The 21535-nt window shown below is 41.9% G+C and overlaps 1 protein-coding gene across 3 annotated transcripts in view; it reads left to right on the top strand.

Moving 5' to 3' along the window:
* Positions 1–1602: 1602 nt before the first annotated feature.
* Positions 1603–21535, top strand: part of LRRC3B (leucine rich repeat containing 3B) — a 46371-nt gene continuing 26438 nt past the window's right edge. Inside the window, exon 1 of one of the 3 annotated variants that reach the window (XM_071735474.1) lies at positions 1603–1939. The gene's annotated coding sequence lies outside the window, so the exon portion shown is untranslated. Of the gene's footprint in view, positions 1940–8683; positions 8866–21535 lie in introns of those variants that run through there. The other 2 variants (XM_071735473.1, XM_071735471.1) reach the window with 2 other exon arrangements.

Here is a 21535-nt window from a genome sequence, read left to right as displayed (position 1 = left end):
ATATTTGCTGTTTCCTTTTATACTAGTAAGTATGTAAAATGATATGCATATATAAAAGTGTCTATGAACCAATTTGCAAATATTCTTAGGAGCAAAAAAGCAGGTTTGGTATGATACAAAGGCACGGATCTACATTATCTTGCTAATATGATTCAGACAGATTACTTAGAGAAGAACGTATTTGCTTGGCTTGGTACTCCCAGGACTGAGGTTTACTGATAGAGAATGGCATTTAGCAGTGTATTACTTGTGTGTTTGCCTCCTTTCCCCAAGAAAAACACCCCCAACCTGTCTGTGGTCATAGCATAGCAGTGGTCCTTCTGACCCAGTAGTTTTGTTTTAACAAGAGGCTACATGGAGATAAAACAGTTTTGTATAGACAGAGGCAAAATAATCCTGAGGAAATCCAGGCCAATTAATTTTCTGTTCTGTGTAGCATTTTAGGTGGCTGCCACCTTAAAGCAAACCAGCTACCAAGCAAAGATGATCTTTCTATCTTTCTGTCTCTTCTTCACAGGTGCTTGCTCTGGCAGACAGGCAATAAAATCCTTTGCTGCATGAGGTAAATAGGAACCTATACTTTGCAAACCCAAAGTAGCTAACTGCACAACAGAGAATGCATATTTAAGTGGGAGAAGCAACCAACTGGCCATGTCCCTTCAAACCTGTATTTTGACAATTCAATGAACTGCTGCAGCACAGCATATTTCACAGAAGAACCTCTCAGAGAAGAAAGTCACCCTGGCAAGAGTCATGGCAAATCTGAAGCAGTGTCTGCATAACCACTTCTATGCAAGACCAGTTCAAAGGGCTGGTAAGTCTGGCCGCAGAGTTAAATTCACCTTTGTAGCAAAAGCTGTGCTGTATCAAGTTTTCCAAACCAAGTATTATCCTCTGGCAAGAAGTGTTTCTCATTCAGATTGGCAAAACAATTAACTTTTTTTAAAAGAAAGGCTGGAGATGAACTTTTTATGCGGGTGTGTAATGATAGGAAGAGGGGGAATGATTTAAAGCTGAAAGAAGGTAGATTTCGATTAGGTATTACCTCTACTGTGAGGTTGCCCAGAGAACCTGTGGACGCCCCATCCCTGGAAGTATTCAAGTACAGGTTGGACGGGGCTTGGAGCAAGGTGGTATAGTGGGAGGTGTCCCTGCCCATGGCAGGGGGGTTGGAACTAGGTGGTCTTTAAGGTCCCTTACAACCCAAACCATTTTGTGATTCTATGATATTTTCCTGGGGAACCTGGAAGGCACTGGGGAGAGAAGCAGCTCCCTCTGACCGTCCGCCGTGGGACGGCGGTGCTCCGGCAGGCAAGGCTCCCTCTCGTCCGCCGACGCCGGGTCTGCGCACACCGCGGGAGAGGGGCAGAGAGCGAGCCGCTCCCCGAGCACCAGCCTCCGCCGGGGCGGCCCCCTACTCTGCCCCTGGAGCCAGGTGGTGAACGCCAAAATCAGACCCAGGGGAAGGACTGCGGACGGACAGCATCACCTCTCCCACAGGGGAACCTCCCCGCCGTGCTGTGGGAGCCAGAGGGGAGTCTCCTCCTTCCCTCCCTCCCTCCCCCGGGCTCTCTCCTCCCTCCCTTCCTGCCTGCCTGCTTGTGTCTGCCTGCCTGCCTGCCTGCAGCCGCAGCGCAGGGGCAGGAGGGAGCGGCGGCGCGGCAGCCAGAGCACAGCGGAGGCAGCAAGGCGGGCGGGCGGGTCGGCGGGCGGTGGCTGCGCCCGGGCCCCGGGGCCACCCCGGCGGCGCCGCCGGGAGGCTCCGCCCGTCGCTCCCATGGCGCGGCGGCTCCGCGCCAGGTGAGGCTGCGTTGCCTGTTGCGCCGCTGGGGCGCGGGCCGAGCCGAGTCTAGCCGAACCGCGCTGAGCTCCGCTCCGCCACCGCCGCCGCCTCGGGTGACACGCCGCGAAGTTTTGCGGGGAGGCACCGCTCCGCGATGTGAGTTGCGGGGACCCACGGCCACAGCACAGGGGCTGGGGGGGAAACTCGACGGGGAAGGAAGGAAGGAGGGAGGCGAGCAGCGCTGCTGCTGCTGCCCAGGGGCTGCCGCCGTGCTGTGCTTTCTTGCTCAGCGCTGATCAGCGAGGGCCAGCGGAGATGCTCCCTCTCCTGTCCTCCGACTCCCCTCGAGTGCACCGGGGTGACGGGGCTGGAGCTCCGCCGAGACAGTGGGGCTGTGGGGAAGGAATCAAGGGCGGGGGCTGCGAGGAGGAGGCTGTGACCGCCTCGCTTGCTCCCAGGCGAGGGATTTGAGACCCGCCACCCTTGATCCCGTAGCAGAGCAGCATCAGAAAAAGGGGATGGGGGAAAAAAAAAAAAAAAAAAAAAGCGCACACTGATCTATCTCTGTTGCCGACGCCGCTTTGCTCCCCGGTCATGTGCGGGGCGGGCGGGCCGAGGTCCCGCTGGTGGCCATGCAGGCGGCGGCCGGGACGCGGAGCGGGATGCGGGGATAGCGGGGAAGGTGGAGGCGGGGAGCGGTGGGCAGACGCCGTATGAGTGAGTAAGTGAGTGTGTGTGTGTGTGTGTGTGGCCGTGGGTTTTTTCCACTTTGAGATATACCCAGGACCAGTTGCTACGAGAGCAGGCGGCGGTGGCTCTGGTGGGAAGGAGAGGGCAGCTCCCTCTGGACGCTAGCAACAAATGGCAGCAGCGGTGTTTGCTGCTTCCAGGTGAGCTGCACCGCCCCGGGCTGTCCCCACTGCCCGGTGAGAAGCCGTGCGGGACCGAAACGGGGCTCCCCGGGTGGGAGGTGCAGCCCCCTCCTTCTGGAGGTGAGCTGGGCGGGCGCAGCCTGAGCGCCCCCCGGCCCGGCGGGGGTGTCCGGGGTGGCTCCGAGCCCCGAGCAGGGCACAGCCGCGACCTCACAGCCCGCACAGAAATGTCGTGATCGCTTGCAGCGTCTCTTGTGTGTGTGTATGTGGTATGCCTGGAAACTGCAGGGTCTTCTTTCGCCTTTCTGGCGATCTACGCGTCCAGAATATCCCCTCTCCAAAGATTTGGAAAATGTCTGGGATGTGCCAGCGGGACTTTTTTTTCCTTCTTGGCTTCTGCCGTGAAAAATTTGAAGATTTTAGAGTATCTGTTGGAAAATTGCAGAGTGATTCAGGCAGAGGTTTATCACCCAGTCTTTCTGAATGTCCCTAGAGAGCAGACGGTGCGATTACAGAATAAAAACGTCCAAATAACTTATGTAAAGCATGAATAACTAACTACCTAAAAAAGTCAGAATGAGAGCCAGGCAAACAACAGTTAGTGCTCCTTTCAAAGAAATGAGCCCAGAGGTATTTACATGTATATGAAAATGAAAAAGTAAGCTAATGCTTTTGAGGTTATTATAATTATTTTTAAAAATAATAGTAATGAAAGAATGTTACAGATTTGACAGGGAAAGGAAAATGAGTACTTTTGGAGCTGAAAATCTGACGAGGAGAGACTTTCCTAACGCTCTAAAATAACTGGCAACAATTTCTTTTAGTGGTAATCTGTCTGGTAATTTGTACATTTAAATTACAAGGTGTGCGTCACACCCTGCTGAAAGTGGTAGCTTGAAGGTTTTGATACAGAGCACCACAGTGTTCATATGGCTTACCCGTTGATATTGTTCTTAGTAATTTAATTAAAAAGGACAGGCACACAATGGGCTTGTAGTTTGATTTAGAGGGAGAGAAAATAAGCTGTAGGATGAACTTACTTGCAAAACCTTTGCTGTGTTCAGAGCCTAATTTAATTTTAGTTTCCAAATAGAAATCTTGCTTGGAATTAATGATAGCAGTGCTATGGCTTAAGCTAATTCTGCAACCTTTATATATGCAGGTTGCTGTGGGTTTCTATGGGATCACTCCTACAGGTAATATTCTGATGACTCAAGATAGTAGGGTTGGGCCCATTTTCAGACAGCTCTAGCATAAGCACTATGTGGGGATGCACCTGTCAGCATTAATTTGACTTTGGTAGGAGAGGAACCTGGGGTTAAGTCCAGATCTCTTGCATTTTTTTCAGCTATTGCTGGTTTGGTCACTGACCCTGATCTCGCCTTCCCAGAGGTCTGCTGAAAAAATTTGCACAGACTTCAGTCTAAGATGAGCTCCTCAGGGTGGTTGTAGCTTTCTATTGCCTAGGAGACCAGAGCCTCAGCAAATGAGAAGAACTGTATCTGCAGCTATCAAAGATCAATGTGTTTTTCCTCAGATGAGAGATTAATCAAAAAAAGGAATATTGTTTAATAGTCATATTCGTTTGTATTCTGGATCCAGCCCTAAGAGAGCTTTGCCAGAGATAAGCAGAACAGCAAGACTTTCAAGGATACATTTGTGAATTGCCTCTTCCACATGCTTTATAGGGTCGATATTTCAAATCTTTTGGGAGGTAGGAATCTTTTCCAGCTCACACTGAAGCTGTGTTAGAATAACTTCAGAGCAAGCACATCATCTGTCAGCTCAAGAAATTACCTCCCAGCAGTAGAATTAAAACTTATAAAATGCAGCCTTACTCAGAAGTGCAACCCTGGGTGTCTAAACCAAGAGAATATATATTGCTTTATTACAAAATCACCTTTAGATGTTCAGTTAAATAATAAGACAATTCTTAATTTTGCTTTTAAGCATATTTCCTGTCACTTCACTGCGAGTGAATGAGAGTAACACATGGGGTATGTGGATCACTGACAGAGATTTTAAACTTTTTAAGGAAATCAATAATTTAAGCAAGTAGCAAAATGTGTAGAGGTATTTGTTGTTACCATTTCAGTTAATTAGAAGATGGGATAGGAAGGTAATTTTTCTCATCATAAGATCTATGATCACTTACAGGTTTTACATGGAGCTAATTTCTTTATTGTCATCTGCATGCATGGCTTTTGGATCAACCCTAATTTGAGAATGCAGATTAAATCAGTGTTCAGTGGATAGCAAAATAATCTTTAGAGTTTTTCTTCATCCAATAAAACTTACTAGTCAGTTTAGAGAAGCTCTTGCGGAGCTATGAAATACAGAAACTTCTAAAAATGCTAAACAGAGCTTTTTTTTTTTTTTAATTATGGTATTCTGAGCCAAGAATAAATTATTTGAGTTCAAGGAATAAGTAGCATTTACCTTGGCTTGTTTGGCCAACTCTTTTTAAATTTTATTTTATTTACCTCCAGAAAGTGTGGATTTGGGAGAACACCTCAGTGCTGGTATGAATCAAAGGTCAATATGCCTGCAGAATCTACAAGCAATAAGAAACTAGGAATTTCTCAGCACATTCAATAACTATTTTTAAATGCATTACAGCCCATAAATACATACACGAATGAAGTGTACTTTCTGCTCTTAAATCCAGCGTGCTACGGGGTGAAGTAGTATTGAATTCAGAGTGGTTCTCTTCTGGTGAATTTAAATCTCTGCTTCTAGTTTTAAACCATCACTTCTCATAAAGTAGTTTCTGTGTTTCCATCATTCTGGAGCAGTTTGTTAGTCTGGCTGTACAGTGAACATATGGGAGAAGAAGCAGTGTGATGAGGCACCAGTTTTACTCGCTGCTTTATCTGAGCTCATGGTTTGGATAAAGACAGACCCACTGTGGTGGAGGATCTCATTATTTTGTGGTTAAAGACCTATACTCCAGCTTCCTGAAGATTTCTGTGGGTAATTGGTGTCTGTGTCCATACTTGCCATTGACGACTTGCATTGCCTACCCCTATAGACCAAGCATTTGTAGGCAGTGCTGGCATGTTTTATGCTGAGACTTAGTTTGAACTTTGAAGAACAAACACAATGCTTACTGCTACTGAACAGGAACATAACCTTTATTCCTCTCCCCATGGATATTTAAGTGCTCTATTGTGTACCTTCAGCATGCAGATTTAAAAAAAAAAAATTAGCATTTTTTTGTACTGACTCTCAATGCTGGCCATGTGAGGAGGCTTTCGCCATAAGGATTAGCATGGCTCCCATGTCTTGCTTTCCATCAGCAAGGAAAAGGCAATGGTAGCTGAATTAAAGTGGATTTTTTTTTTCCCTGTGAAGTGTGAAATTTCATAGGGATGGGGAAAAAAAGGAGAGAGGGAGAGATATGGGTACAGATACAGAAGGTCAGATGCCCTCGAAACAGGTGAAAAGTAAGACAGTGAGGAGGGAATGCAGTGGCTGAACTGGCCATCCCAAAGGATGAAGGAAGTTGATGGGATTGCATCATAGCCCTCCACTTCAGGCCACGGACTTGTCATGGCACATTGGAAAAGGTGTTTTGGTTTATTTCATTGTGACTAGAAGCCTTGCTGAAGGTTGGATTTGGCTTTTTCTGTCTTGGGTCCATAGATAGAAAGGAGATAAAACTCCTAGATAGAAAAACGGGGCTATTTTATCTATCCTAGATAGATAAAACAGGGCTGGTAAAAGGCCCTTTCAGAGAGACATTGAACTGAATAATTGGTATTTTACTTAAGCAGAGATGAAAATTAGCACTACAGGTCTTCATGTACTTGATAAAGGTTTACCTCTTCTTTTCAGGGCCAGTTCAACTAGCCAGTGTGTGTTTAAATTAATTTTGTCTTACATTAATGACGGTTTCATAAAACTGCTAACTTAACATTTGAGAAGAAGAAAAAGGTGGATTTCTGCCTGCCAAACAGTACTATAAAGGTATGATAACAAGAAAAAGTGAAAGGTCATAGAAGTGTGTTGTAGCACATAAATGGGATGCTACTCTGGCATGGAAGCAGGAAAGGAAATGGTGATTATTAAATTATTTAAGGAACAATAAATGAGAAGTCTAGTTATAAAGTGACAGTAAAAGGAGAGTCAATAAAAAAGAAAGTTGGGAAAGGCAAACAATGCATGAAGAAAGGAGAAGGTGGACAGGAAGGAAACAAAGGGGCAGGGAATGGATTTGAAATTTCTGTGGAGATTTCAATTTGAAAATATCTACATGAACCCATAGATTACAATATTTACATAGTAATGGGTATTTTACTCAAATTGTGGAAGTCTGACACAGCATGTTCTCCTGTGGGGCCACTTCAAATTTCTGCTTCAGCTGTTGGAACGCACAGCCTCAATTAATGGGGTATATGTTTTTTAAAGGTGGTGTGCCTTAATGATAGGCTCTTTTAAGAGATATACTTTGTGCATGCTGTTAGTTTTAATGACTTTATCATTTTTCTCTTCCGTCAAAATTGCAGTGAAAGTTAGCTCTTCCTCCAGAAAAATAATAGCATTGATTTTAAAGGGAGTATTTTTTTTTGAGTTTACCAAAACTGGGTTACGTACTTCTGCAACTACTAAATAAAGATACTGTGTATGTAAAGGTAGTGAGTATTAAGCATTTCATTAGTGTGTTTGAATGACTGAGTATTCAGTATGCTTTATCTGGGAGTTTGTGGGGCATATGAGGGTTGTTTTCTTTATCTAGATGGCAAATACATATAGCTTTGGCAGAATTTGCTTAATACAAAGTATTTTTTTCATACTTACCAAATATACATTTTTATGTGCATGTGAGTAATTTGCAGCCAAATGGTGAAGCCTTTGGACATTCAAATTGATCTATAATGTTTGCTATTGTAAAGGTATTATGATTAAAAAGAAACCAAAGCAGTGGGTGTGCATGCAGCTACGGAGTTGCTTGCTAAGTCATACTGCATCTTAGTGATGAAACTTCAGCTTATGAACATTGACACAAAAATAAGTTTAAGCTGTCTGTTAACTTGTGACTTTTTTAGCCATTTCTATTTTATGTTGAATAATGAAACTTTGTACAATCTATTCAGGCTTCCATTTAAATTGTTTTATTTTTTCATGAAACTGTTTGTGTATTGTTTTCAGTATACTCTTACCTTAAAAGAAAAAAAAAAAAAGGAAACAAACCAAAAAAACCCCAAATCAACGAAGCAACAAAAAAGAACGGTAATGCTTTTTCTTAGTCTCTATTTGGAATTTGTGATGTTCTGTTATATTCTACTTCATCTAGGCAAAAATAGTATTTGCTAAGAGCAAAAATCTTGACTCAATACAGGCAAATATAGGAGTTAGAGAGGGAAAATAATCAGAGGAATGAGTCGGGTCACAAGAGTGTGAATCAGTAAATCCAGGGTTTAGTCTGGACATGGTTTGGGGTTGTTTGTTTTTTTTTTTCTAGATGTACTATAAATGGCCTTTAAAATTTATCTTGATTCCTCTGTATTATTAAACGTAATTTATTGTTATTAGTGTTAAAAGAGACAAGGGCCCTTAGTTCTTTTCTCCTGAAATGAAGCTAATGGTGTACAAATGCTATTGCAACCTTCAAGTAGTCTGGCAGTGTTTCTAAACAGCCTTTTTGCCCTTATTTTGAACTTTGTTGACACCAAGTCATTGAGATGAGAATTGGTGGCTTTCAAACAGTTTATTTTTAACTGTTACAGAGTATTACTGCTTGCGAATATGTACCTGTCAGTCCCAAATCTGCACAAGCACTAAAGGGGAAGGTATATATCAGAGGAGAACTGCTTGTAAGTACTCATTTTTGGGTTTTGCTGATCTCTGGCTCTGCCAGGTCCTGTTCTGTAGATAGGACAGAACTTTTCTCTGCTGCTGCAAGGAGAAGCCATTACACCTTTCTTATAGCTAAGACTGCTTCAAAGAAACTGTTTCAAAGAAAGTGGTCCACATTACATGATAAAATGGGATACTAATAGGAAATTATAGTTTTCTAGAGTCCTCAAACTTAGAACAAAACAACTCCCGAAACATCACCTCACAATATTTCTCAGAACTTCAGTTGTCATTTCATGCACACTGCAAGTAACTGAGGCACACCAGTTTAAATAGAACAAGAACATCTCAGCTTTGACTTAAAAGTAGCACATGGATGACAGCATGCAGTAAATAGGCAGTCCTTTCCCTGTAGGTATGTATTGGGGCTGCAAAGATGAGATGTCATGTCCTTAAAGATGAGTTTTCTGATCCCACCCCGCTTTTAATTGTTACTGAAGGGTTAATAATTTCTCTTAAGAAATTGTGTTGGTCTCTCTCTGTTTCCAGAATCTTTCAGTTTTTGCCCTTTGACAGAAGACATTGTGTATGTATTCTGCTCATCTTTTTCATCAATTACATGGTATGCTTATTGGCAGCTCTCATGCATAAATACTTATTTTGCTAGAGTAGCAGATGACAGGATTTAGACATGTAAGAAACCAAGATCTTTGGCTCAGAAAAAATTCCTGATGGGTACAAATGGTATTTCAGTAACTTTTGATCCAGAAACTTTTCTTGCAAAGCGACATGACTGTTCTTGCCAGTCACGGCAGGTGCTCCATCTGTACAAATACTGCCTAATTTGAGCCAGTCAAGCTTAACATTGTTTTTTTTTTTCCTTCCCACTATCTGCCACATTTTCAACAAATTTTCTCAGTTCTTTAAACAAGCGTGAGGCAACAGCGTGGAACAGAATGGACAGAGGCCAAGCGATTCCTTAATTATAGCAGATTTTTTTTTTTAACACATTGAACAACAGCAGTCAACTGTGCAGTGTCAGTAGCATTGAAACGTCCCTCAACTGGGAGCAAGAAAAATAGTATGTGCATGAATCTGTTAAAAATTGAACACATTGAACAACAATGCTGTTGTATTGTCTAATATCATCTCATCAGCCCTCCTCATTGTCATGCTGCATGAGCAACTAGGAGCGTGTCAGCTGTGTGCTGTTCTTTTGATCTGGTGTGTGCAGCAATAATTGATGTACCCTCTTTCACTCAGTATTTGTTGTGTGAGGATGACTCCCTCTCACAAGTTTGCCATAGGGATATTGCCATCACACCTTTGCAACTGATCTCGGTTCACAGATGTGTATTTATTTTTTGTTAATACAAAAAAACTGTTGTTCCAAGTATCTTTCTTGATGTGAAAGCAAGCTGCAGATCAGATCAACTTTAAATACATCTTGCGTTAATTTCAGGATGAATTTGTATAAAAATACCATTCAAATTTGGACTTTATTTATAGCTGTATCACTGCACCACAAACGTATTTCTACAGCCTCTGCCTCTAAGAACTTAGCAGCATTCCCTCAGAGAAACTCTCCATGCAGTGTCAGCTCCATGCACTGTCATCTTAGTATTTCTTTCACTGTGACATGCATGACTGGGCAAGCTATGCTTTGATCATAAGTAAATTGCTTTAAAAGGTTTATGGATTTTGAGTTAGCTGGGGAATCATTAGAAAAACATGAGGTGAATGAGGACGCTGCACATTGCACAGGTCCTTTACTTTCCTCTTTATTTCCTTTACTTAGTGGGTAAGATGGGGTTTTCTGTGGACTCCCCAAAAGGAGTTTTGCTGACTGGAGTTACTGTGGCTTGGTTGATTGTTGTTTTAATGAAGCAATTTTAATCAAGTGGCCTAAACCTGCTAGTTTTAAATTCTGGCTCTAGAAGCTGTGGATTGCAGCTTTGAATGTTAAGTAATCACTTGGGCTTCTGCAAAGAGAGAATAAAATATTGTCAGACCTGCAGAAAACTGCTGCATTTATTCAAAGCAATGGGGAATGAGGGGCAGATTCTGTGACCACATGGTCTTCCATTCACTTGGCTTCTCAAAGTAGCCTTCTCTGCTCCAAATGCATCCATAACTTCCTCAGTTTTATTTGCCTTTAAATAAGAGTATTATTACGACCTGCATTCTAAAAACACTGAAGTAAAGTGGCTAAAAATGCTGTTGAATGTAATAAATAACTGTTTAGTAGCAAAAATAATATTTTTGTGAGTGAAGATGGAATGTTTGTATTCAGGAGCTAATGGAGCGTTTGGTCTCAGCCCTTCTGATGTTCCTTCATTTCGATGCAGTCAGTTACAGGTAAAGAGCATTGACAACTTTTTATAACATTGATAACTTTTTAGTGACTTAAATACCACAGCTGACAGAGAAGGATTTACTTTTTAAGAATGAACTATCAGGGAAGTGCACTTCATTTACTGTTGCCATCTAGTTTTAAAAAAGCATATTTGTGTTTAATTACTGATATCAAGCTTGCTGTGGGCATCTGATGTGGGCAGATAGAGACTCTCTGTGATTGGTGAGATGTGGCCTTCTTGCTAGCATAAACACTGTAGTCAGGTTGACTTGTTTTCACCCATATACTTGACTGTTCTTGGAGTTACCTAGTGGCATTTTGGATAGAAGGGTTGTTCCTGGAACTAGCTCCTTTTCTGTCTGAGGAATTAACTGTTAACTGTGTCACTTCTCCATTATAACTTACATGAGATGCTTCTGTTTGACAACTTAATAATTGTGCCTAGGCTGCTTTTGAAAATATTTTGCACTTGGATTTTATTAGTCCTGAATATATTACTTTTTCAAAAGAATTTTCCTGGCTCTTACTAAATAAAGAATGAACCTGGGAGAAGGAAATGAAAAGCAAGTGTGCACTGTGTCTTCACTTCCAAAATTAATTAAATATATTTTTGAAAAGTGTAACTATATTACCTTTTTATTGTTTTCACACCAGAATGGGGGATAAGAGCCCATCTTTGTAAGCCTTTTGAAACCTGCTTCCTGTTCCATAGCCTATGCTTTTTCATATTAGAGAGGAACACTGCATTCCTTGGATGCAATTAGGAGAATATTGCTATTCAATGACTGCAGAAACAAGCAAAGAAAACACTGGGCTGAAGTCCAGATGCCCTGTTGCCCTGCAGGAGTGGTGGTGCTGGCATCTCGATGTCAATTGTCTTCTACAAGAAGGGAACAGGTGTTTTACCAGGTCCCTCTGAGACTTGTCACCCTGACATGTCAGACCATGGCTTTGGGGAAAACCTCTTTACTTCAGGGGCTCTGTGAGACATTGTGAAGTTCACCTTGTGTGCTTACATGGTGTTGTAATTACCCTTGCAGGTGAAATCCTTTGATTTTTCGTTAGGGGTTTCATTTGAAAGGGGACCTTGGTTTGCTTGCCTGTCCAGGAAAGAAACCCAGCAGTACCAAAACCTGAAATGGATGAAACAATAATTCATCAGATGTGATGTAGTTGGTGTTCTTCAGTTTGAGCTTACATTTGTTGGGTTTGGGAGCAATACAAGATGGAGTGCTGTCTCTGAAGAGCTGTCAGGGGGTTGAAAAATAAAATACCTTTATAAGGAAGCTCATCTGGAGAGATGAAGTGTGGAAGGATCAGGATGTGCTGAAACATTTCCTGTAAGATTTGTACCTCTGGTGAGAGCTAAAAAGATAAAACATCCTGGTAACTCTAAAACATATTCTTGCTAAGCCTACAGTTACCTTCTTGGCAGCCCTGATGGAGGCATTTTCCTTAGCACAGAGAAAATGGGCAGTTTTGGGCATGCATAGGACAGGGGGTTTGTCGGGACTGAGACATAGGTACTGGTACAAATGGGCAAGTCATGGAGCATCCAGGGAAGCATCTCTGAGAGAAGTTCTGTCTCTGGACACCTGTGGAAGGGCTCACAGCTATCAGCAGTAATGAGCTTCCCTCAGAAGTCATCATCTTAAAGTCATCTTAAAAAGAACTGGGCTCTTCTACAAAAGAGAACTTTCTTTATAGGATGGGTGTCTCGTTCAGGGTGTGAGATGAATGACAAGTTTTCAGTACTGCTTCTGCCAGACTGCATTATGCTTACTGTGCTCTAAAATATTGCCATTTGAGATTTTAACATGAATATCGTTGTGTGTGTTGCGAATGTTTTTAATTACCATGGTTTGTTTACAGCCTCAAAGGTTGTGATTCATCACTTCAGAAGGTATTCTCCAAACCCTTACTGAGAAAAATTGTTCAATTACTTTCCCATAGTGAGTGCCATGGTTTAGGGGAGGGTGGGTAGTTGAGATTTCAGTGTTGTCAGCAGTGGGGAAGACCCACGTGACATTTTGCAATGTGGGTTTAAAATCTCTAACTTGCCAGCTGTTTACTTAATTTTTTTTTTCCTTCCCCAGAACTTTTAAAACCTTGTTCTAATTTTTCTCTGAACCAAAGTGATGTTTAAAGAACAAAGTCCATTAAAGGTGTTGGCACAACAAAGAAAAAGAGTTTGAAAGATGTGAGTCAGCTTGGGAAGTCTGAAATGGGAGGTAGATAGGGCTTTCCTTTCTTAGGGGAAAGTGGTCATTCTGAGTAAGAAGGTAAGGTGTTCTCAAGTGATAGGTAGGAAAATTCTTCTAAAGGCTTAAAAAAGTACAGCACCTCTGCATTTCTCAGTCAAGGGTGGAGAAATGGTTTATTACAGCATAGCAGTATAGCTAGTTAATAAACTTTGTGTAATTTCCCTTGTGTAATTATTTGGATACTAATGCGAATGTTTACAGTCCTTGATTTCTTAACCGTTTTATTTCCATCTTACTGTTTCTCTTCCCTTTTCTTTGCTGCTGCTTTTTGAAAATTATGTTTTCCTCTCCCTTAGAGGTTTCAACTACAGAGGACTCTTCCCATGCCCTGACCGAATGCCTTGTGGGGGCTGAGAATTATGTGGAGCAGGGGAGCAAAAATCTCTCAGTGCCAGTGTCAGCCAGAGCTGGTCCTCCCATGCCCCTGCCAGACCTGCCAGATGGGTCTGCTGGTGGTGGAGCAGGGATTCTTAGGAGGAGAAGAACAACCCGTGGAAATATGTGTGGGTTCAGATCTGAGATCAGGGTTGTACAGAGGTGTTACCATTTGTGAGTATTTTGCTATTTGTTTTTGAAATATCAGTGTTGTAGGTTGTTGGTTTTTGGGGTTTTTTTGCCTGAGGTTCACTCACATGCAGTAAACCTGCTTAAATCTGAGCTTACTGTAGTTACTTTGATTAAGGTAGGTGTAAGCCATAGTAGATTTTTGTCCATAATGCACATGCTGTCTCAGTTTGATAGACTTAGCAAAATCATAATGAAAACACCTTAAGAATGGATGCTGTTCATGCAGATTTGAACACAGCATATGTCCAGATGGGGTGTGAGGTGTTTCTAACAAAAATAATTGAAATAAATATTTCTGGGACTTCCATTTTATCTATTGAATTCATATCAACCCTTGTCATCGGACAGGCTGCTAAAACAAGATTCTGCTCAAAATGATAGAAGTGACATATGTACAATGCATTTCATTCCTGCTGAGCTCTGTTGTGTAGCTAGGCTGGGGAGATTGGGATCTTGCTTCAGTTGTTCAAGGACAGTCCTTTGGAAAGGATTTGCAGAATTTGTATTTGTGCTCATAAATTCCCCGCTCCCCCCCTACAAGTATGGTAACATTTCTGTTGCAACCCTGCTGCTCTGTGTTGGGAAAAGTTGATTTCTGTCTTTATTTTCAGGCTTATTCCCTCTTTTTTCAGACTCCAGTGGTTGTGTCGTGCTTGTGGTGAATTCCCTCTGCTGCTGCCACAGACTGTACGTCCCCTCCTCTGCAGCCTTGTTCTGTAGAATTGCTTCTCTGCTCTGCCAGCATTTGACCCATTGCAGCTGGCAGGGACTAGAAGAAATCATATGTATATTGAGACCCAAACTCTGCTGCACTTGTGAAAACCTGTGGCATTATACAGTTGGCTCGGAAAGATTTAAGAAATCCTGTGAGATCTGCTCCACTAAAAGTTGTTCTGTAAATGTTAGACAAGGCTGTTGTTTCTTCACTCCTACATTTTATTTTAAAGCTGTACCTGACTGCAGCTGATGAGACCGTTTTGTAATGTTGAAATAGAGGCACAGGTTCAGAGTATGAGATGCTCTGTGCTGTCGGTGGAGTCTGATACTTAAACTGTTTGTCTCAGCCTGGTGCCCTAGCAGTGTCTGTACTGTGGGACAGACGTGCTCTCTGGGCTTCTGGTTTTTGGCAACATTCAAACCACTGTTGACCATCCTCCTCCAGGGCCTGGTCTCTTTTGGGAAGAGACCAGTCCCATCTGCTAGCAGGGCTGGGCTGCAGAGGTGCCCATCATGATGCCCTGTAGCACAGTGAGTCCCAGGCAGCAAAAGAGAGGATGTTCTTCCCAGGCCAAGAAAACTGGGTTTGAGTTTGACACATTCTTCGCACCATCCAGTATGGAGCGATCACAGGGCTGAGAAATGTTCAGGGATTGTGCTCGCACCCCTTGGTCTCCAGAAGTGGGGTGAAGCTCTGGGGTCTGGCCAGTGATGAGAGCTGACAGCCCTGCTGTTTGTGACTGTCAAAGACAGCTTATGTGGGGATGTGTGTTGCTCTGTGGGCAGGCCCATATGACCTTGTTTCATGTTTAATGCAGAACCATAAAAAATAACGTTCAGCCTACAGACAGAGGCTGTGCTGACCCACTGTAGCCGTGCTCATTTGAGTAGGGAGCATCTTTGACTCATACCCATCTCTGCAAGTGTGGAGGGTACTTCATATAGCCGCCCCACAAATACCTAAAGAGCTTGAATAGCTGTATAATTCTTCTTTAAAAAGTTGCAGTGATAGACCTGAGCAGATGGAAGTTGGAGTCAAAGAGTTCTGCCTTGAGCCATTTACTTTTCTTCCCGGTTTTTGTGTGTTGTGATCCTACTGCGATGAGAAATTACAAATGAGTAAGTGAAGCAGAAGATATGATGAGATGTATTATACACACCTCTGGTATGCCATTAGGCATTTTTACCTACTTCTGTATTTTGAATTTTTCAGAAAGAAGACGTTTGTGTATTTTTTTTTTCACAGACTGAATGGATTGCAGTACATGAATTTTTGCCGTTTCTGAATGTAGAAGACGAGTTGGAAATACCAGAATTCCATGGGAATAATTTATATTCCCAATTTGCTGTTTTGAACAGAGAAACAAGGATGTTAAAACTGTTAATTACTGTGAATTTTATGTTATTGACTACGGTTGTAGCCGCAAGCCATGTAGACTCCAGAGGATAATATTGTTCTGTGCAGTCTGAGGAAACTTCTGGAAGGAAGGAGGGAATGTGCCAAAACTCTCACTCCTGATGTTACATTTCATCTCACTCGCTCACTGATGTTACATCTGGCTATTTTACCATGTTATTGGAGAGGAGTGGTGTTTTCCCTTCAAGGCCAAAAGATGAACAGCTTTATTTACATTTCTTTTGGTACATCCTGAACAGAAAAAAAAGGATAGTCAAAGGTTATGATGCTGTAGTACAGCATCTTCACATTTTTTATTCTGTGCTTCCTATATGCAAGGGATTTCCTACCAAGAATAGAGACATCTGCAATAACAACTCCTATTTATGTTAATCTTTTGCAATCAGTATGCAGTCTGAAATAATTACAATGGATGCACCCGCTGCTCCAAACACTCACTACTTGCATTTATTTCAGGCTTCTTTGCTTCAGAAGTCTGAGAACATAATCCCTCATCCTGCTCTGCTTCATCTGCTTTGCATGAATTTATCCAACAGTACCTTTTGTAAGGTTCATTAACAATGGTTGTGCCATAATAAGTTACATAAATCGAGAATTTTTAAATTAAATAAGTTAGCAAAAATTATAAATCAAAGCATAATAAATTTAATTAGCTAACATTTTCCTGTAATAAATTTGCACATGATGTGTGTAATGAAGTAGGCTGGCATAAATTTTTTATATTAAGTTTTTTAGCCTTCATAGCTTTACTAATTTAATCTGCAAAAAGATTTTTTTTTAAATAGATTTTTAAAAATCATGTGTCAAACATACCTTGTTGTGGAGAAGATTATGCAAATTTAGCAGAAGAACAGTAGTTACTGGCAAAGACATGACTGTGATTATTTTGGGCCTTACAAAGACAAATCTTCCAGTCTTTCCTCCTGTTTCTTTTAGAGCTGCTTGCCCAAGTCAGGGACATTTTCTCCATCTTGTCAGTAGGCCTCCAGCTCCATTTATTTCTTTGGCCTTGGGAAGAACTGGGAGAAATTTTTGGTTGAATTGGCCAATGATTATGGTATGAAGAGCACATTCAGAGCTGAGTCTTCCTGCTAGTGCTGTGTGCATTTAGCTGGGCTGCTTGCCCAGGCATATGGGAACAAAAAGGAAGATCAGCTTCGTCCCACTTGCATGATGCCATGGAGCAAGTCCATGGGTATCCTTAGGAGGCACCTACACCTGTCTTTGCTTTTCTCTTTTCTAAACTTGCATCCAACAATACTCTTAGATTGCTCAGCCAGGCTGCTTTCACTTGTACACTGTTGCCATCTAAGCAACTTGGTCTAAAAAGGGGAGCTTTTGTTTTACTTTGTGTCCAGGTTATGCACCTTAATGACAGTGAATGGGGCTCTTATTTTTAATGATGAGCCCATGGAGGGATTGGACAAAAAGCAGTGGAAGAGGATGCAGAAAGGGTATCCTTAAAATTACTATTATTAGTTTGTGGTTTTTTTTTGCACCCGCAGAGATGGGTGCAAAGAGAGTATGTTAGTACATTACATTCACTGTTTTGCTTTGGTGATGCACAGAGTCAGAATAATGTTTTGTAATTGTCTTTCAGAAGTGCAAATGGCTGTGTATTGAAGACTATGAAAAATAATTACCAGTACTTATTATCTTTGCAAAGCACCCTTTTCTGTCAGAGGACTGATTTAAGGAGGGAAGATTGACGTCAGCAACATCAGTTTACAGTTTGGGCTAGGTTTCTGGGTTTTGAGGTTTGCTCCTATTATTTGGTGTACTATCAAATTCTGAAAGCAGGAAATAAGATTTATGGACATTCTGTGAAAAAACATAGCAGCAGGTAATTTGATTTGTGTGTACAGACAGTTGGGGTGGGGGGGTGAGAAAAAGATATGTGATGAGGGAGGCAAGGGAAAGACAGTGGTGCTGGATCAAGTTGTGACGATGCTGCCTGTGGTGGCATTGACAGTGTTGGGCTCCATTCCCTCCTAGTCAGTTGTCTTAGGTCACTGCAAGGGTAACTCAGTATTACAATGAAAAAACAAAAAAAAGGGCTTGTTGCATCTTAATACTGGCTCTGCCAATAATTCTCCTGCTTTCTTCAAGTTATATGTAATATTTAACCAAGTAAGGTCTTTCGAGAAGATGAACTGGCAACTTCTCTGAGGTGTTGTGTAACCCATAGAATTCACCAGAAAGGTCACAGGCATTGCACACACGACCTGTGTGAGCAGGTGGATTTCTTGCTATTCTCTGACTCAACTGACTAAAGTTAATTGTCCAGCAGAAGACACCATAAAGCATTTAAATATATCTAGATACCCTGTCTCTCTCTGTCCCTACCTTTTTACATTGAAAGAGAAGGAGCTGTCATTCTAGAGAAGGACGTAAAGTTTATATAGCAGAAGCACTTCTATATTACAGAAAATGCCCCACTTTAATTTTTAGGGTTCTACCTGAACCAGACAGCACTTGTAGAGTATTGCACAGAAATCATTGATGTAGTCCTGAGCAAAATTTGAGATAACTTGTAGCATGCATGGTAGCCTGGTGATAAAGAGGGACACACAGGTCTAGAGGGTAAAATCAAGGTGAAAAGGAAGAGTTAATGGGGAAACAAGAGTAGGTGAGAAAGCAGTCAAGAAAAAGTAGGAATTAAAAGCAGCTTGCTAGTAGTCACTTGCTAGGATGAGAACATAGTACATTTAAGAAGAGCCTCAAGCAGACCTTCCACAGAGGTTTGGGACTCTCCCATGTGAAGGACCTTGGAATGAGTGGGAAGAAACTTTCCCTCTTACAGTGATTCAAATTAGATGGCTGAGGCCGAGAAATTTGTTAATTTTATCTGGAAAAGAAGATATTAGAAATTAAGGTCTTGATGACAGGAGTGTGTCAAATTAATGCATTATGTATTTTTGGAATTATTAAATGTGTCATAAGCCAATGTGGTTCTAGGGGAAATGTGACATCTCCCTTTTGAGTGAGGCTTCCAAAGGGCTGAAAAGCAAGGAAAATGCAAAGCAAAAAGAGAAGTTGTCAAATGGAGAAGAAAGGCATTTGCTGTGCTATTTAAATTATCAAAGCTGGTGTGGTGTATCCTACCTCTGAATCTGATAGCTCTGTGTGTTTAGGCAGCTAGATGTGTTTTCCATTTTCAGTCCATTTCAGAGCAATAGATTTTTACCTTGACCTGTAAAGCTGGTCATATCCTTTTACAGGGCAGTGACTTCCCAGAGAGCAGAATCATAAATCTACACAGTTAGCCATGAGGTACATGCTGTGCCTCTGGTTTTTAAGTAGTTAGAATATGTGGAAGAGGATTTTTCCTCAGCTGTTGAAAATATTTGAGCTGCAGTCTTAGGTTCTGAATTCTTGTTTGTTCTGCTTCCGGGATCTCAGTAGTTTTGAAAGGAAATGTGGAGTTAATATCTACAGCCTGAAATGGTCTTTCTTTTCAGAAAAATACTTGTTTGGGCATTTCTGTTGGAGAAGAGGAGCTATCCCTTTCAAGACATTTGGTATAGGTATGGAAATGTTCAAAGAGCAGATGATTAATAGTTATTATTCACTGCTGCTGCTTTGCTTCCAGTACAGTGAACATATTTTTAGAGTAGAATAAAATCCAAGTCTCTCCAGGGGCTGTTGGTATTTTACTAATGCTAAATTAAAGCGTGCCATGTGCTGTGCACTCGGGGTGGTCAGTAGTGGCTTGACAGAATTTAATTGTGTGTGTGGCAGGGGTGCTCTGGGTCACTGCGTGGTAGGTGTGATAGAGCCTCAATCTGGTGTGAAAACAATCTTTCACAGCCCCTCGTGTTTCCATCAGCAGGAAGGAGACATCCCCAAGCTGCTTTCCATCCTGCCTGTAGGTGAGGCGGTCCAGTTCCTGGAGTGGGTATCCTGCACAGCCAGTTTTTGTTCCTTCTGCTCATCACCAATCTATTTGCTTTTCCTCTTCCCAAGCTGTAAGTACTTAAAAGGAGAAATAAGTTAATCAAAAGCCACAAAACAGATGGAAATTGAGTTACCTTAAAAAATGAGTGAAACCGTGTTTTTAGTCAGTATTAAACCATGACAGTGAAGAGGCAGGTCCAGATCGGAGAAGAAAGGAAGTAGTCTTTACAGCCCTCAAAATTACCTTCTTGTTAAGCTGTTGAAGCATAGGTTTGAAGGTAGCAATACAAAAGTTTAGTTGTATTCCCTGTTTGGGAAATGCTGGGAGTCCATAAATGCCGTATCATCCTGTACCGCCCTGTTTTGAGCGCTCATCCAGTTAATTTATCTTTGCTATTATTTTTCTTCATGAGGTTCTTACCTGCAGGGTAGCCTGGTGGGGAAGTTTCCTGAAGAGCTGAGCTGAAGGCCCTTATCCCACCTTCTTCTTCCCGCTCTCTTTCCCCTCTCTCACTGAGGGCCAAGCTAGTTCAGGCAACTGTGCACTGGCTGTGGATAGGGTTCCCAGGAGAGTGGGATCCATCATCTCTAGCATGCAGTAGCTAAAGGGGTAATTCACAGGATGCAGTGCTCAGTGAGGTATAGGTACAGGTGTAGGTTTGGGGGTGACATCCCCCTGGTGTGGACTGCACCAACAGTGGTCCTCAGTGAAGGGCTTGTGATGTAAACACTTAGAAAACATAAAATATGTCTCTCTCGAATCAGTATTTTTTCTGCTCTTTTAACATACCAAACATACTCTCAATTAACAGATCTTTACCTCACTCTATCATGCCTGATGGGCACCTAAAGATAAGATTGCTTATCAGGTCGCTTCCTAGTACATGGCCCAGACAAAGACAATAAAATTAGCAAGACAACAAAGACTGAAAGATGAAAATAAATAAAAGATAAATTCTTGGGATGGCAAAAGTCTGTGTCATCTTTAGCAAGTCTGGGTGCCAGTGATGTATGAAAAGACAGACCCCTTTTTTGCTATATAAAAACTCCAAGAGAAAGCCTTGCTGCTGCAGGGCAGGGAAGGAGCAGGAGCTGTGGTCACGGCTTGGTGCTGGTGCTGCAGCTGGTTGGGTGGTGGCAAGGCAGAAGAGCCTGGAAGGAGAGTGAAACATCTGAAAAGACACCAGGCTAGCGTGGTGTTAGGGAGTTACTATGTGGAATGGTGGCATTTTGTTAATTTATTTAGTAATTTGTGATGGCAGTAGCTGAATATCACACAGTTTAAATCTCATCAACTGGCATGTCATGCTTTGGTGAAGAGGGAGTGGGTGAGTGAAATAGCAGGGGTAAATTGTGAATAGGAGTGAAACCAATCTGTGCTGCTTTCTCTGAACCTGCCCACCACTTTTTTGGTGTAATGTTGAGCAGCTGGGGCTGTGCTGTCTCAGTTTATCATTACTAATCAGGCTGTAGATCTTCAGGGACATGTTTTGCTTTCAGTTGCTTTGGTAGAAATCTAAACTTATTACCTAGATTATTTGCATTTAGACTGGCAAAGATGCAAGCAGAATTTGAGCCTTTTTTGTCAATGTGGTTGGTGGGAAGTTCTCTCATTTTATGGGAGACTTTTATCTTTGTTTAGTCAAAGGAGGAACTGCTTGAATGCAAAATGAGAGAGCCTTTGCACGATTGTCTTTTTTTTACCTGCTATGAGGAAGACTGTATTCTCAGTAGGAGTAAAACTAATTGAGTTCACTATAAATTAATTAAAACTACCTATTGTATATGTAATTTAAAAATTTAATTTAAAAATTACATCTTCCTAATACATAATATTTATGCCAGAACTATAAAAGAATAGGA

This window comes from Heliangelus exortis, chromosome 2 (genome assembly GCF_036169615.1).
Source record: "Heliangelus exortis chromosome 2, bHelExo1.hap1, whole genome shotgun sequence".
Taxonomy (NCBI): Eukaryota; Metazoa; Chordata; class Aves; order Apodiformes; family Trochilidae; genus Heliangelus; species Heliangelus exortis.
Note: the sequence above shows the minus strand (reverse complement) of the source record. Positions and strands in the feature narration are given on the sequence as shown.